We start from the raw sequence: 16,167 nt of genomic DNA on the forward strand, positions 1-16,167 counted from the left end.
TTGTTGAAGATTAGCTGTCCATAGATGTGTGGGTTTATTTCTGCGGTTTCAGCTCTGTGCCATTGATCTGTGTGTCTGTTTTTGTGTCAGTGCCGTGTTATTTTGATTACTATAGCCTTGTGGGATATTTTGAAGTCAGGAATTGTGGTGCCTCCAGCTTTGTTCTTTTTTCTCAGGATTGCTTTGGCTATTCAGGGTCTTTTGTTGTTCCATGTAAATTTTAGGATTCTTTGTTCTATTTCCATGAAGAATGTCATTGGGATTCTGATTGATCTGTAAATTGCTTTGGGTAGTATGGACATTTTAACTATGTTTATTCTTTCTATCCATGAGCATGGAATATCTTTCCATTTCTTTATGTCTTCAATTTCCTTCAATAATGTCTTATAGTTTTCAGTGTATGTCTTTCTCCTCCTTGGTTATATTTATCCCCAGATATTTTATTATTTTTATTGTGCTTGTAATTGGGATGTTATTCTTGACTTCTCTTTCTGCTTGTTTGTTATTAGTGTTTAGAAATGCAACTGATTTTCGTTGGTTGATTTTGTACCCTGCAACTTTTCTGTAGTTGTTGATTATTTCTAATAGTCTTCTAGTGGATTCTTTAGGGGTTTCTACATATAGAATCATGTCATCCACAAATAGCAAGAGTTTTACTTCTTCCTTTTCAATTTAGATACCTTTTATTTATTTTTCTTGCCTAATTGCTCTGGACAAAACCTCCAGTACTATGTTGAATAGGAATGGCAAGAGTGGGTACCCTTGTCTTGTTCCTGTTCTCAGAGAAATGGCTTTCAGTTTTCCACCATTAAGTATGATGTTGGCTATGGGTTTATCATATATGGCCTTTGTTATGTTGAGGTACTTTCCTTCTATGCCCATTTTATTGAGGGATTCTATCATAAATGGATGTCGGACCTTGTCAAATGCTTTCTCTGCATCTATTGAGATACTCATGTGATTCTTATTCCTCATTTTGTTAATATGGTGTACCACATTGATTGATTTACTGATGTTGAACCATCCCTATGTCCCAGGTATAAATCTCATTTGATCATGGTGTATGATACTTTTAATGTATTGCTGCATTCGATTTGCCAATATTTTGTGGAGGGTTTTTGCATCTATGTTCATCAGCAATATTGGCCTGTAATTTTCCTTCTTTGTGTTGTCTTTGCTTGGTTTTGGGATCAGGGTGATGCTGGCCTCATAAAATGAGTTTATAAGCATTCCATCTTCTTCAATTTTTTGGAATAGTTTGAGAAGTACAGGTGTTAACTCTCGTTTGAATGTTAAGTAGAATTCTCCAGAGAAGCCATCTGGTCCTCTATTTTTGGGGGGGCGGGGGAGGGAGTTTGTTGCTGTTTCTATCTCTTTACTTGTGATTGGTCTATCCAGATTCTCTCTTTTTGATTCAGTTCTGGGAGGTTGTATGGGTCAAAGAACTTATCCATGTCTTCTAGGTTATCCAATTTGTGGGCATATAGTTTTCCATAGTATTCTCTTATAATTCTTTGTATTTCTGTGGTACCCGTTGTAATTTGTCATCTTTCATTTTTAGTTTTATTTATTTTCACCTTCTCTCTTCTTTTCTTAGTGAGTCTGGCTAAGGGTTTGTCAGTTTTGTTTATCTTCTCAAAGAATCAGCTCTTTGTTTCATTGATCCTTTCTATTGTTTTTTCAGTCTCTATTTCACTTATTTCTGCTCTAAGTTTTATTATTTCCCTCCTTCTGCTGACATTGGGATTTGTTCTTTTTTTTCTAGTTCTGGTAAGTGTAGTTTAAAATTATTTATTTGAGGTTTTTCTTGTTTGTTGAGGTAGTTCTGTATTGCTATAAATTTCCCTCTTAGCACCACTTTTGCTGCATCCCATAAGAGTTGGTATGTTGTGTTTTCAATTTCATTTGCTTACAGGTATTCTTTGATTTCTCTTTGGATGTCTTCATTGATCCAGTGGTTATTCAGTAGCATGTTGTTTAATCTCCACATATTTGTGTCTTTCCCAGGTTTTTTCTTGTAGTTGATTTATAGTTTCATAGCATGATGGTCAGAAAAGATGCTTGATGTGATTTCAATCTTCTTAAATTTATTGTGGCTTATCTTGTTTCCCTACATATGGTCTATATTTGAGAATGTTCCATGTGTACTTGAGAAGAATGTGTATTCTGCTGTTTTGGGATGGAATGTTCTATATAAATCTATTGAGTGCACCTGGTCTAGTGTTTCATTTAAGGACACTGTTTCCTTGTTGGCTTTCTGTCTGGATGGTCTATGCATTGATGTAAGTGGGGTGTTGAGGTCTCCTACTATTATTGTGTTGCTGTCAACTTCTCCTTTTAGTTCTGTTAGTAGTTGCTTTATATACTACAGAAATAGTAGGTGCTCCTGTGTTAGGTGCATATATGTTCATAAGTGTTATGCCCTCTTGGTGGAATGTCACTTTTATCAATATATACTGCCCCTCTTTGTCTTTCATTGCCTTTTCTATCTTGAGGTCTGCTTTGTCTGATGTAAGTATGGCAACATCTGCTTTCTTTTCCTTGCCATTTGCCTGGAGTATCATCTTCCATCCCTTCACTCTGTTTCCTGGATGCAGCATATTGCTGGGTCTTGCTTTTTAACCCATCCAGCCACTCCTTGTCTTTTGATTGAAGAATTCAATATATTTACATTTAGAGTGATTATTGATATATGAGGGCTTAATACCACCATTTTATCTCGTGTTTTCTGGATGTTCTACATTTCCATTCTTTCTTTTCCCTTCTGTTGCTGACTGCCATTTCACTTTGGTGGTTTTCTGTGATGGTTCTCTCTATTTTCTCCTTATTTATGATTTGTGACTCTGCTCTGATTTTTTATTTAGTGGTTACCATATGGTTTGTATAAAAGATCTCATGGATGAGCTAGTCCATTTTCTGAAAACCTCATATCTCCATTAGCCTAAGCAGGTTCCATCCCTTACCTCTTCCCCTCCTGAGTCATTATTGTCACAAATTATTCTTTTTTCTCTTGTAAATTTGTGACTAAATTGACGTGTTTATAGTTACTTTTCATGCTTTCCTTCCCTTTATCTTTTAGGTTATAATTGTTTACTAACCTGTTCTGATAGACAGCTGCAGTTTTCTGATTTTTGTCTGTCTGTTTATCTCTCTGCTCAAGGCCTTGTAAACCTTTGCCTTTTTGTTACAGGTTGGAGGTCTTCCTTCATCATTTCTTGTCAGGGAGGTCTAGTGGTGATGAACTCCCTCAGGTTTTGTTTATCTGGGAAAGCTTGTATTTCCCCATTGTATCTGAAGGATAATTTCACTGGATAGAGTGTTCTTGGCTGAACGTTTTTGTCTGTCAGTATTTTGAATATATCATTCAAAAGTCTGTAAGGTTTCTGCTGAGAAGTCTTCTGAAAGCCTGATAGGAGTTCCTTTGTAAGTTATTTTCTTCTACCTTGCTACCCTTAATATTTTTTCTTTGTCATCGACTTTTGCCAGTTTCACCATTATCTGCCTTGGAGAAGGTCTTTCTGCATTGATGTAATTAGGAGTTCCATTGGCTTCATGTACTTGTAAGTCCAGTTTCTTTCCCAGGTTCTGGAAGTTCTCAGCTATTATTTCTTTGAACAAGCACTCTGTTCCTTTCTCCCTCCCTTCTCCCTCTGGAATACCTATAATCCTTATATTGCTTTTCCAAATTAAGTTGGATATTTATTGAGGAATTTCATTTTTAAAAAAACTTAGTTCTCTTTCCTCACCTGAAGCATTTCAACATTTCTGTCCTCTAATTCACTAATTCTGTCCTCCATAACATCAGCTCTTTTTTTTATGGTTTCTAGATTATTTTTTTATCTCATTAATTGTGTTCATATGCAGAATTTCTGTCTGGTTTTTTTTAGAGGTTCAATCTCTTTGGTGTAGTATTCTTTCTGCTCATTAATTGTATTCTTGAGCTCATTGAACAGTATTTCTGAGTTTTCTTGTAACTCATTGAGTTTCTTTATAACAACTATTTTGAATTCTCTGTCATTTAGATTGTAAACTTCTGTGACTTCAGGATTGGTCTCCAGAGACTTGTCATTTTCCTTCTGCTCTGAAGTGTTACTGTACTTCTTCATGGTACTTGATCAGTTGATCCTTTGCTGGCACATTTGTGGTGGTACCAGATTCCACCTGCTACCACTGGGGGAGCAGGAGCTGTGTTTTCTGATCCTGCCCCATCTGCTGGAAGTTGTATGGGTAGGTCTGCTCTGCATTTGCATGGGCTGTCCTCAGTTGTTCTGTAGGTTGCACTCACATGGGCAGGGCCTCAGCACTGGGTTGACTGGTGATGCACTCTAGGCAGGGCCTCTGTGCTTGGCAGACAGGTGAGTGGAGCCACTGCACTTGGTAGAGGATCAGCTGAGCTTCTGCACTAGGCAGGAGAGGCACCTATGTGGGGGATGAGCTGCACTGAGTGTGTCCCCTGGGCTGCTGTGCTTCACAGGCAGAGTGTCTTCTGAGCAGGTGGGGAATCCTCTCACCTGCACTGCACGTAGTGGGCAGGTGCCTTCACAGGGCTGAACTGCCAATCAGTGGGTCTCATGGACTGCTGTGCTCTGCAGACAGGGGGCCTTCTGAATGGGTGGGGCACCTTCTCCCCTGCACTGCAATACAGAGGTGGGCACTTTTTCAAGGGCTGAGCTGTTGCCACTTGGTGTAGAGCATTCACACTGGTAAGGCCACCATGGCACAGTGGGCACTCCTGCAGGCCAGGCTACAACTCTGAAAGCATTCACACATGGGCACACTTCCTCTTACATTGGTACTCTTGCTGTGTGAGTATCTGCAACCTGGCTCCCTGCTGTCGGGGAGCGGGAGGGGTGCTCTCATCTAGTTCCACTGCCTCCCAGGGATCCAGTCCACCTACCTTCAGATGTGCAGCTGTGTGGATCTCTCAGATGTCCTATCATGCTGTGCAGGGAATCCTCTGCTGGTTAACGAATGTCCATTTAGTTGTAACTTGGGGGGAAGAGACTAAAGGAACAACTCACTCTGCCGTGATGCTGACATCACTCTCGCAGCCTCTATTTTGGGATTCCTTTTCTCACCTAAGTTCTATCTCTGTCGCACTCAGATAGTGTGTATTCCACTGCCTCATAGCATTGAGAAAACCCCTTCACGACAGGAAATGGAGGTGAGCAGCTATGGTGGAGTGAACAGACTACAGGACTTAGCATCCAAAGGCCTGGCTCAGAGTCTATAGAGCACTCTTTGAACGTAAGTAAATCTCAGCCTCCATTGCTTAATTTGTAAAGTGGACAAAACCATACCCCACTGGGCCAAATAACATAATGCATGTAAATTATAAACCACTCCACAAACGTAACATAATGCATGTAAATTGTAAACAGTCCACAAACATAAGATTTGCCAAGTCCTTGGCAAGAAGTGAGATGAAAATTGGGTATCATAAAGTGTCTTATCAAACATTTACTGACCCTACATACAGTCTCATGCAAAAACTGCAATGCTTACAGACTTCAGGACAGAGGCCAGGTTGAAATGCTGAGCATACTGCTGCTCATGGTGGGGCCAGGGGGCCAGCCATACCATCTGGGTGCTTGTTAGAAATACAAATTCCTGGGCCTCACCTTAGACCTGTAAATCAGATCTCTGAGGGTGAGGCTTAGGAATTTGCCCATTAACAAGACCTGCAAGTGATTCCCATGCGTGTTCAACTTTGTGATACACTGGTTCACAGATGTCACCGCCTAGCAGACTTTAAGCTGGTCACTATCAAGTAGATTATTAGCACAGCTAATATGGATGTAAAAAAGTCTTTGGTTTAAACTTAGCTCAGGGTGAGGATGGGCCTGTGACTGGGACAATGGGGGATCACTCACCAAGAGAAGTTGAGCTCTGAGTTCCTCATGAGAGAACAACTGTAAGGAGAAATTAGTGATGGGATGAGTCAGGGGAGGCATAAGCTGGTGGGGAGTCATGGATTAGGGGGTCTCAATTGCTAGAGCAACCGTGACTGGACCCCAGCTGAGTACATGTGGCTAAGTGCTGTTGTAAGAATCCAATGAGATACTCAATGCAACGTACATGGCTAGAGTTCAGCTGGCTACTGTCATCCTCATCCTAATTCCCACCATGGCTTCCACACCTCCAGCATGGGCTGCGTCCACACATATCCCTATGAGTCAACTGCTCCTCCCTGCATGTGTGCCCATGTTGGGAAAGAGGTCAGGAAAGGGCATTTGCAAGTTTTAAAACAGGCCCTTTGATCACTCACAGAAATGCCTATAGTCAATAGGAACCTCAGAGGGAAATTGGGGTCCTGTTTTGTGCCCTGCAGGCCTCTGCTAACATTGACCCCATCATCAAAGGGATCGTGGTAAACCAACTGCACGGCAAATGAACCTGGTTTCTAAGACAAGAAGTGATTCAGAGTGTATAGCAGCTCATTAAAAAAAAAGGGCATTTGCTAATGAGTGCAGAAAATGCCGGTAAATGAGAGAGACCTACTCCATTATGACGGGCCCAGAGTCACTCAAACCTAATTTTGCAACAGCAAGGAGAAAATAAAAACATCTAGACCCAGTTGTCTTCTGCTCAGAGACAGGATAATCTTGGAGAAACATTTTACGGTATATTGCTTGAAGAAAAGTGCATTAGTCTTTCCTGAAAAAACATTTGGTTGACCTTGAAAATAAAAGCATTCATGAGAAGTATGAGCAGAAGTTTTCATTATTCCTTAAGCCCTCACTTCAGAGAGACAAAAAATTCCACCCTCCATTGCGGCACCACAATGCCAAGTTGCCAAGCAACTGATCTTTTATGGTGGATCGCCACGGAGACTGATGTAAACAAAATCATAAATCCCATTACCCCGCTAAATACTGGGGCTGGGTTAGAAAGAGAGCAAAAGAGCTGCTTTTCAGGTTAAAAGAGATCATATGAAATGGTGAGTGGCAAGATTTTAGTCAGAGTAAATTGTCATGGGTGAGACTGTAATTAATGTAGCTCTTTTTTCTTTCAATGGACAACAGCTCCTGATTTTCCTGTATCAGGGAAAGCAGTCATAGTTGGAAAAGTCATTTCCAACTGCAAAATAACTCCACCTCCCACCCCCCACAGCCCCCACCCCCAGGCCCGTGCCCAGCCGCTCAAGAACTGGTGCATTGTGGTTCTTCCCAGCCGGACTGCAAGTGGGCTTCCACCACCACTCACTAAGACCAGCAGTCAGTGGTCACGAAACAGCTCCTTGCGGGAGGCTCTGTAAACAATGCTGTGTGCTTCGTGTCCCTTTCAGACAAGGGCAAAGACAAATGGCATTTGTGGAGTAGGACTCTATGGCAGCCACTATGGCAGATGACCGATTTGTGGTATGTCGTTTCATTCTAACAACCCTTCTGAGAGGTAAATAATGCTATTCTTGTCAAATTGACAGGAAGCCAGAGGTTCAGAGGGTGAGGACATTTTATCCAAGGTCACACAGTTAATGGGCAGAAGAATAGAGATTTCAACTCTAAAGTTGAATTAAAGACTCAATGTGGCCTCCAACGGCTTAGACCTAAGGCCTTCTGTGTGTAGAGACTTCTGCCCCAAAGTGGACAACAAATCCCACATCGGGGGTATTAATCCCTGCCAAGGACACAGCTCACGTCATGACTCCCATTAGAATGACAGGGAACTCCTCAGTGGTGTGCTGGGAAAGTCCCACAACAGGCTCTCTGGAGGAATGGGGTGAGCTCTGTGGTGTAAATACTCCCACTGCGGCCAATTTCAACAAGAGATACGTGCCGTGGACTCTCCTGAGCTCGACAGGCCTACTCCAGCACACACCAGCACTCTTAAAAACGTCAATACCCTGGGTCAACCACGACCAGTCACACCAGATTGCCTGAGGATGGGCCTAAATCTTGGTATTTTTAGCAGCTAAGGCCAGGGGTTAAGAACAACTGGCCTAGAAGCTTCACGTTCAGGGAGCTGTTGGCCTTTTGGGCATTGTTCTCTTAAGAAGGTGCTGGGCTCCTGAAATAAGCATGGCCCATCAGCCACCTGATAGCAAACCCAGGGCTTGACAGCAGCACTGTCCATGTCCCCTCACCATTCCGTCCAGGTGATTTAGCACAGGGCCATGTGCTTTTGCTCCAGTTCTAGGGCCCCAGTGGTCCTAAAACAGGACCGCAAGCCCAAATGCCTACAGGATCCCATGAAGCCAAGGACACAAATGAGGCCAGCCAGGTGGAGACAGTGGAGACCTGGGACAGACGAGCCCTGTCTGAAAGAGGTGATAGCCGCTCAATTAGGGCATATCATTGGCCTGAGAAGAGGTTGCTGGCCAGCATTGTCAGCCACATCTCCTAATTCCTCCAGACAAGACACAAATGTGGATTTTTATGTGAACTCTTCCAGTTTTGGCAACAAATTCAAGTTTGAAAAACGGCCAGCCCAAACAAAATCATCCCATGGGCCAAATCGAGTCCAAGGGTCCTCTTCTGCAGCCCCTCATCCCAGTCCTCAGGCCGAGCCTCCTGCCCCCTCGGCCTCCTAAGAAGCGGGGCTCCTCTTCAGTGTTCTCAGCAGTGACCCCATAGACCTGCAGGACAGCACCGGTCCTCATGTGCCCACCCTGGCCCCTGCTCCACAGAGTTCTCACCCATGCAGAGATCCACCCCAGAGCAGCAGAGAGCAGGGGAGAGAGCTTGCTCTGATGTCCTGAAACAGACCTCAGGGTGAGGACTCCAGTGGTAGTGCTTTCGTTGGAAGGTAGTTCTTGGAAGTACCTCCCACTGGTATGGGAGTGCGCAGACGGAGGGGAAGAGGACGAAGGGTGCGTGTCCAAGCCAGTTGCTCCCGACAGCAAGCCTGTGGGAAACCCTGGAGGTGGCGTAGAGCTCCTCAGAGTTATCCTAACCAGGAGGCAAGAAGCCAGGGCATTTATCCAATGCCTTGTCCATCGTCGGTCAGAGCTGCTTCAGGGACATTAACTTTACAGCTCTCCTTGGGCTGAGCTCAGGCCAAGTAGCTCCCGTGATCAGAAAAAGCTCTCACAGGTGTCTGCAGTGAGCAGCCTTGGGTGTATGGAGGTGAATGTCAGGGGGATGTGGGCGGGGCTTGGACAGCATCTCTATAAGAGGGAACCAAAACCTCAGTGCCAAAATCAGAAAACCAGGTAAGGAGCCCACTGTGGGGAACAGAGAATAAGAAGGTGACCCTGAAGTCAAGTCTCAGCTGTGCAAGATGAGGAACAAGGAGCCAGGGCATGATAGAAGAGAGAAGATAAGGCTCAGAGTCAAGACACGGTGCGGCTTCCCCAGTCTGACTGAGGAACGAGGCACAGCCTCTGTTTCTGGTCCGGCCTTTCTCTGGCCTCCTGGGTGGGCTTCCAAGTGCGTGCAAGATTCAGCACCTGAGAGACGGATCCTAACAAAAAGAAGGCCAGGAGAAAGCTGTTAAGTAGCCAAATGAGTGTTTGGGGCGTGAATCTGCTTTTCTTTCCTCCTTTGGGCATTCCAGCCCCTGCACCCAGAATTCTCCTGCTGAGGAAGAGGCCAGGATGGCTGGAGGCAACCACAGGTGGTGTAGGGAGCAGCAGTTAGACCTCGCAGAATGTAAGCATTGTGCGTCAGTGCAGGTCTGAGAAGCAGATGCCGAGACGGGGTGAAACACGCAAGGATTTTATTACGGGAAACACCCGGGGAGAAGCTGGGGCTGCAGACGGCTGGGAGGGAAGGCAGGCACACTGCAGATCTGGCCTCCAGAGGAGGAGAGCAGGAAGGAGTGCTGGGTAGAAGTGTCTTAGATTGCCATGCAGCCTGAGGGCGGTTCGGCAAAGCCCTCGGGGAGTCCTCAGCCACAGTCAGCTCTCAGGGCAGCCAGTGTTTCTCAGGACAGCTCTGCTGAGGTGTCCTGGCCCAGCCCAGTCATGGAAGCAGCCTCCGGGGGGTCACGACCATCAGCTTCAGAGGCCAACAGAGGAGGCCTTTGGGCATTACCCTCTTCCCCTCCCCTCTGCACAGTGCTTAGAAATACTTGGAAGGGCACTGGATTTCCTACAATTTAGGGGAATGAGGGCCCAAGTTATTTTAATTCAGAGGAAAGGGTAATTCAGTGTATAAATATGAGCAATTATTATCTCTACGTTGTGGGATAAGTAATGATTTTTCCTACATTTGTTAATTCTCTTACAGTAAAACTTCAATACTTTTATGACCGTTAGTGGGAGGTAATGTCCCACACAGATCCCATTTATCAAGCCAGTGCGCCCACCCCCCAGCCCCCTCTGCTAAAAGCTTACACCCTTCTTCCCAATCCTGCCCTGGGAGCTCCTACCATCCGCCTCCCCAAGCCTGACTGACACGGAGTGGGAAAGGGAGCCCCTGCCTCAGTGGGACAAGTCAAGGTGCAGGGCCCCTGTGGGGTCACAGCATCCTTGTGAGCTCCTCCCTGGCTTCCTGCTTTCCTCAGCCTGCCCCCTCCTGAGAGCACTGGCCAACAGAACCCTTGCACAAGACCCTTGGGCTGGGCCCTGCTTCTAGGACCCCCGCCCGTGCCAGGCAGGGCCCTTTTCTTCCCATCCTTCGTAGACACCCCGGAGCCGTTGTTCTCAGGTTACAGCCCCTGCTCCCATCCATTTTATTTGTGCTATGAAGCAACTGCTTGAAGGTTCAAATTCCCAGGCTTACTTCTTGAAATAAAAGACTATAAATTTTATTTCAGGAGTGGCAAATTCAAATTCTCCCAGGATAAGGCGGCAATGTCAGTATACGAGGCCCACCTAGTGGGGACATAGGTAAGCTGGGAGAGATGTCCTCAGGGAGAAGGGGTGCCACTGACTGCTGCCACATGGGAGCGTGGCCTGGAATTCCAACACCTCCCGAATTGTCAGGACATTCCCAAAATTCAGATATTCATGTGAAATCTCACGATTCTTAAATGTTAACTCAGAGCTTTCTAAAACCCTATATGGACCCAGCCAAACATGTCTGTGACTGAATTTGGCTGAAGGGCTATCGTTTCAAGTCCTTTGTTTTCTTGAACAAGTTGGGAAAAAGAAAAAAAAAAAATCCCCTCTACCACCTATCCCCACATGCATGCTGATAAAGGGGACGTTTCTTTGCCACTATCGCCTGTTCTTACCCCAAATCTGACCAGAAACCCCTGACATGGACTCTGAGCCGCAGGAGAGGAATTCAAGCACAAGCTCTGTCTGAGTTTCTGAGGCGGACTCAGCCTCTGCTGGCTCCGGGAGGCTTGCTGTTTTTTAAGCACAATGTGTGTCTCCCCACCTATGCTGAGGTGCTTCTAGGTCATTCTTAGAGAAGAGAAACAACTCATTCCTATTTCTCAATCACAAGCTCAGGAAATACTAGAAAGTTCCCGTGCAATCTCTTAAAATGCTTTTTCAGATCAAACTTCCCAACCCTGGTCTAAAACTTGGGTTCTTTCGTGAAAAGAGCTCAGCTGCCTTCTAGAGGGGCTGGGGGCCTGAGGAGGCCGTGCAGGGCAGTGCTGCCCCTCCGCTCTGGCCTGTGGACACCCCCTCCCTCAGTGGTCAAAATGGCTTCTGCGAGGGAATCTCACCACTTCCTTAGGACCCGGTGGCACCATGTAATCAGCTTCCAGGGAGGGCATTTTCCTCCGCTCAATTTCACCCCATTACATGTAGTTATATCCCTCAGGGTTCTGAGACCACCCAGGACCCTCCGGTTGTTTGGGCTGGTTTTTATATTGCTCCAACTGTGACCAAACGTCACTGCAGGGAAATGATCTAAGTGTATTCATCATCTTAGCTTGTTCTTTCTGCTGTCCCATGCCCAGGGAGCCTCCGGGAAGCCTCGCCAAGAGGCCCTTTGCTGTTTCACTCAGCAAACACGGAGCTAGGCTCTTGTCTCATCTTGGGTGTCACCTTTAAGCTCTTGGGGGCCCATCTTCCCCAAGCTCCCCCGTGACTTCAAGTACTCAGGAGCCTTGGAGGGACAGCAGGAGGACACCCCTCAGTCCCTCTAAGCTGGGGCCAGAGTGCAGAGGAAATATCCTCCAGGCCTAGACCGGTTCAGGCAAGGTGAGCCCAGGACTCAGACGGGCTCCCCCAGCGCCGGGGCGAGAGCACATGGCTCCTGAGATGGTTGGAGAGTTAAGTGAGATGGAGAAGAGGAGGCACCCGGTGCAGGACGCTGACAGAGCTGATGTGGGATGCCCGGATTCATGCCTGGGCAGTTCAACAAACAGGGACACTGACCAGAATACCCTTTCTCTGGGCAATCCAGCCCACTCTTTCATTTGACAAGTCTTTACTAAGCACCTTCCTCACTGAGAACCCGGTTTTTGAGTGAGGACCTGAAAGAGAGAGGGAGCCACGCCGTGTCCTGGGGAAGGGGGGCATTCCAGAAGGCAGGAACAGCAAGCGCCAAGACATTCAGGCGGCAGCGAGCTTGATGTGCTGAAGAAAAGCGAGGAGCCGGGAAACTAGACGAGTGATCTAGGGGGAGAGCGGAAGGAGTGGAGGGCAGAGGGCGTGTGGGGGCCTCGGGACAACTTTTGGTCCTCATTGTGAGTGGAATGGGAAGCAGAGGTGTGCCGTGTCTGACTCCCATCTGAACAGAATCAGTGTGGCCGCTGTGTTGAGGACGGACTAAAGCGGCCCAGGGTTGAAGCAGAAAGTCAGTTCGGAGGCTACTGAACAATCGAGAGGAGACGCGGTGGCCTGGGCCAGTGAAGTGGCCTTGGCAGCAGTGAGAGGCGGTTGCATCCTTGATACACATTGAAACAGAGGCCTCAGGATTTGCCAATAGATTGAACACAGGGAATGAAAAAACGGGAGAAGTCAAAATGATTCCTTCGTTTTAGCCTGAGCAATCAAAAGGATGGAATTTCTTTTCACTGAGATGGAAAGGAGGGTAGGGGTTATTTTGGGGGTGACGTTTAGTGAATGATAACTATCATCCGTATCAGTGAAGCCTCAAGCTGGCAGCTGGATGGTAAGAGATTGGAGTTCACTGGAGAGTCCTGGCTGGAAATGGACATATTTTCACTCACTGGCATCAAGATGGGGTCTAGAGCCGTGGTTAGTGAAGGGGACCACATAGAGAGTGACTGGACAGAGAGAAATGCAGGCCCAGGCACAAAGGCCAAGCATCGTCACAGGGCGACGTCAGGAGGTCATCCAAACACCAGGGTACACAGAGTAATCCCAACAAGTCCACAGCCAGAGAGAGAAAGAATCAAAAACAACAGTCCCAGGTACACACACACGCAGACCGTTCACTCCCCTCCCAGAGGCAGAGCCTGAGAAATTTGCTCCTGAGGAATATACACACAATGTGCCTCTTTTTCTCTCAGTATTTATTTCATGATCTTACCTCAGCCGTGAACTTCACAGCCCTGTTCATGACTGCTACATTTCATTCCTCTCCTCCCCGCCAGGCAAACTTTCTCAGATGGCCATTGTTCAGCCTTAGAAGTTACCCACAAATTCCACATTATCAGATCTCCTCACTTGAGCTGCTGCAGGAAGAGCTCCACAGCAGGTCTACTGGCTCCTCGAAGCTACAGAAGGGAGCTGTGGTGCTGGCACCCTCGCTTTCTTGAGTTGTCTTAACAGAATAAAGGGCATGAACTTAACTAGTCTCTAATAAACTGTGTGATGGTAAAGTTTATGAGTTAAGCTGACTGGGTTAAGGGATGCCCAGCGAGCTGGTAAAACATGACTTCTGGGTGTGTCTCTGAGGCTGTTTGCAGAAGAGATTAGCATTTGAGTCTGTAGACTGAGTAAAGATTGCCCTCGCCAGTGCAGGTGGGCATCACCAGATCTATTGAGGGCCCAAACAGAACAAAAAGGCTGAGGAACGGCGAGTTTGCTCTCTGCTTGAGCTGGGACACCGTCTTCTCCTGCCTTCCGGCATCAGTGCTCCTCTGGCCTTCAGGTTTGGATTGGAACTACACCACTGGCTTTCCTGGGCCTCCAGCTTGCAGACTTCTCAGCCTGCATAATCTCCTGAGCCAATCTCTCATAATAAATTTCCTTCTGTGTGTCTCTATATGTCCTATTGGTTCTGTCCTCTGGAGAAACTTGATGTATGCGGGCTGTATCCATTAGCTTTTGCAATAATATTGTTGCAAAACAAAACACTCCAAACCAGGGGCTACAACCATAAGTGTCTACCACGTCTTCCAGCTCCCACGTCTGCAGTCAGCTGGCTTTGTGCTGAGCCTGACTCCAGGCTGCAGATTTGGTTTGGGTCTGTTCCTCATATTTCCTTTTCTTTTGGGATGGACAAACTATCCAGGACACAGTCTCATGGTGACAACAGAATCACAAGAGGACGAACTGAGCCACACAAGCACATTTCAAGTTTTTGTTTGCATCAGATCCACTAACATCCCACTGGCCGAGGAAGTCATATGGTCAAACCCAACATCCCTGGGGCAGGAAAACAGTCTCTGCCTCTAGTCAGAAGGAAGAAGATGTAAATACATGAGAGGTAAAAAGTTGAGAGCAATTCTGCAATCTACCATACAGACTTTCCTTTGACTCTACTCTTCATAGCGCTGCCTCACGGTATCAGGTATTTCTCAGTCAAGCATACGCACGCATCCATAGGCTTCCTAAGTTGGTAACAACAAGATAGAATATGGCCTAGGAGCTCTGTTCTTTGGAGACAAGCTTTCGCCTTGAACCTGACTCGCTAAAGCACCAAGAACGTTTGTGTTGTTGAATGAAGAATAATGTTTCGGATGGGAAAGCTGGGGCAGAGAGGTAGGTGACGTTCTGCCGGGAGAGTTGGGCTTCCGCAGTGTGCTGTAGAGTCAGCTGGCACGAGGGAAACAGGAACACCATGCAAAGCTTGCTTTTCTGTTTATTAATATACTTTTTCTCACCCAGGTTTGAATTGGCCTTGGACACTTCACACCCAAGCGTTTGCTGATTTGACCTTCTAACCACAGTATTAGCAAGATCCATTTACTCTGGCTAGTTCTGCACATTCTTCCAGTTTCATAATTCAATCAAAGATAATAGTAAATGGAATGAGAGGCTGCTGATGGGAAAGCCAAATACAGAGGGGAAACAAAAATAAGAGGAATCAGGGGCCGGCCCCATGGCCAAGTGGTTAAGTTCCCGCGATCCACTTTGGCAGCCTAGAGTTTCACCGGTTCGCATCCTGGGGGTGAACATGGCACCGCTCATCAGGTGGCATCCCACATGCCACAACTAGAAGGACCCACAACTAAAAATGTATGACTATGTACCAGGGGACTTTGGGGAGAAAAAGGAAAAATAAAATCTTTAAAAAAAAAAAAAAAAGAGGAATCAAAGTCTGAAATTTTATGTATGTCTTGAATGAGTTTGGCAGGGAACCAAATAGAAAAAATGCCTTCCCCTCTCTAGCTGGCACATCTCCACATCACAAGAGCATCGTGCCATCCGCTTCAGGCTGCAGCGTCTTCTCACAAAAGACCCAGGTGAAAAATGCAAGTTGCAGACAGAGGTGTGCAGGAAAACAAGTTGGGGGCTTGCTTCCAGCACCCGGGACATCCTGAACCCAGATGAAGAGGCTCCCAGGAACCCGCCAATCAATAACTCAGGGGAAAACAAGTTGTTCATACCTAGCTCTCCTCAAGCATAGTGGTTAAGAGCATGTGCTTTGCAGTTAGAGAAACATGGGTTCAAATCCTGATGTTGCTACTCATTAGCTATGTGTCCTTGAGCACATGACCTAACCTGTCTGAGCCCCAGCTTTCATCTGTACATTGTGGAGAATGATGGCCCCTGACTCTCAGGCTTGTGGTAAGGATTAAAGGAAGTGATGATGGACGGCATTTCCATGTGTCTGGGTAAGGGGTTATTATCTAGGAAGTTCTGAAAGAAGCTTTGTGCAATCACAGGTACTACTGTCTAAGAATCTCTAATTTCCAATCTCCTCTCCTTATTGCAACTAAAAAGAACAAAATGTGTATTATCTGCATCAATGCTGAAGACACGCAAGCACTACCTTCCAGCTACCTGTGGAAATCTATCTAAGCCCACCAAAGAAAGCACCTCCGCAGTTGTCAGACGCAGTACACCCGCAGCCAGGCAAGTCGGACAGCAAGCTGGACGACCATGGGCTTGGGCAGGAGGAACCCTGCCTTGGGCCTCCCATACACTTCAAGGTGCCCCCTGGCCCTTCTCCAGCCAGTCCCCTC

The 16,167-nt window shown here is 46.4% G+C and overlaps 1 long non-coding RNA gene across 1 annotated transcript; it reads left to right on the forward strand.

The window, feature by feature from the left end:
- Window positions 1-6,836: 6,836 nt before the first annotated feature.
- On the forward strand, window positions 6,837-14,021 carry LOC138920496 (uncharacterized). Its single transcript, XR_011431763.1, has 2 exons — window positions 6,837-6,940; window positions 13,408-14,021. It is a non-coding gene; the product is annotated as an uncharacterized lncRNA (long non-coding RNA).
- Window positions 14,022-16,167: the final 2,146 nt, after the last annotated feature.

This window comes from Equus caballus, chromosome 23 (assembly GCF_041296265.1).
Source record: "Equus caballus isolate H_3958 breed thoroughbred chromosome 23, TB-T2T, whole genome shotgun sequence".
NCBI classification, from domain to species: Eukaryota; Metazoa; Chordata; class Mammalia; order Perissodactyla; family Equidae; genus Equus; species Equus caballus.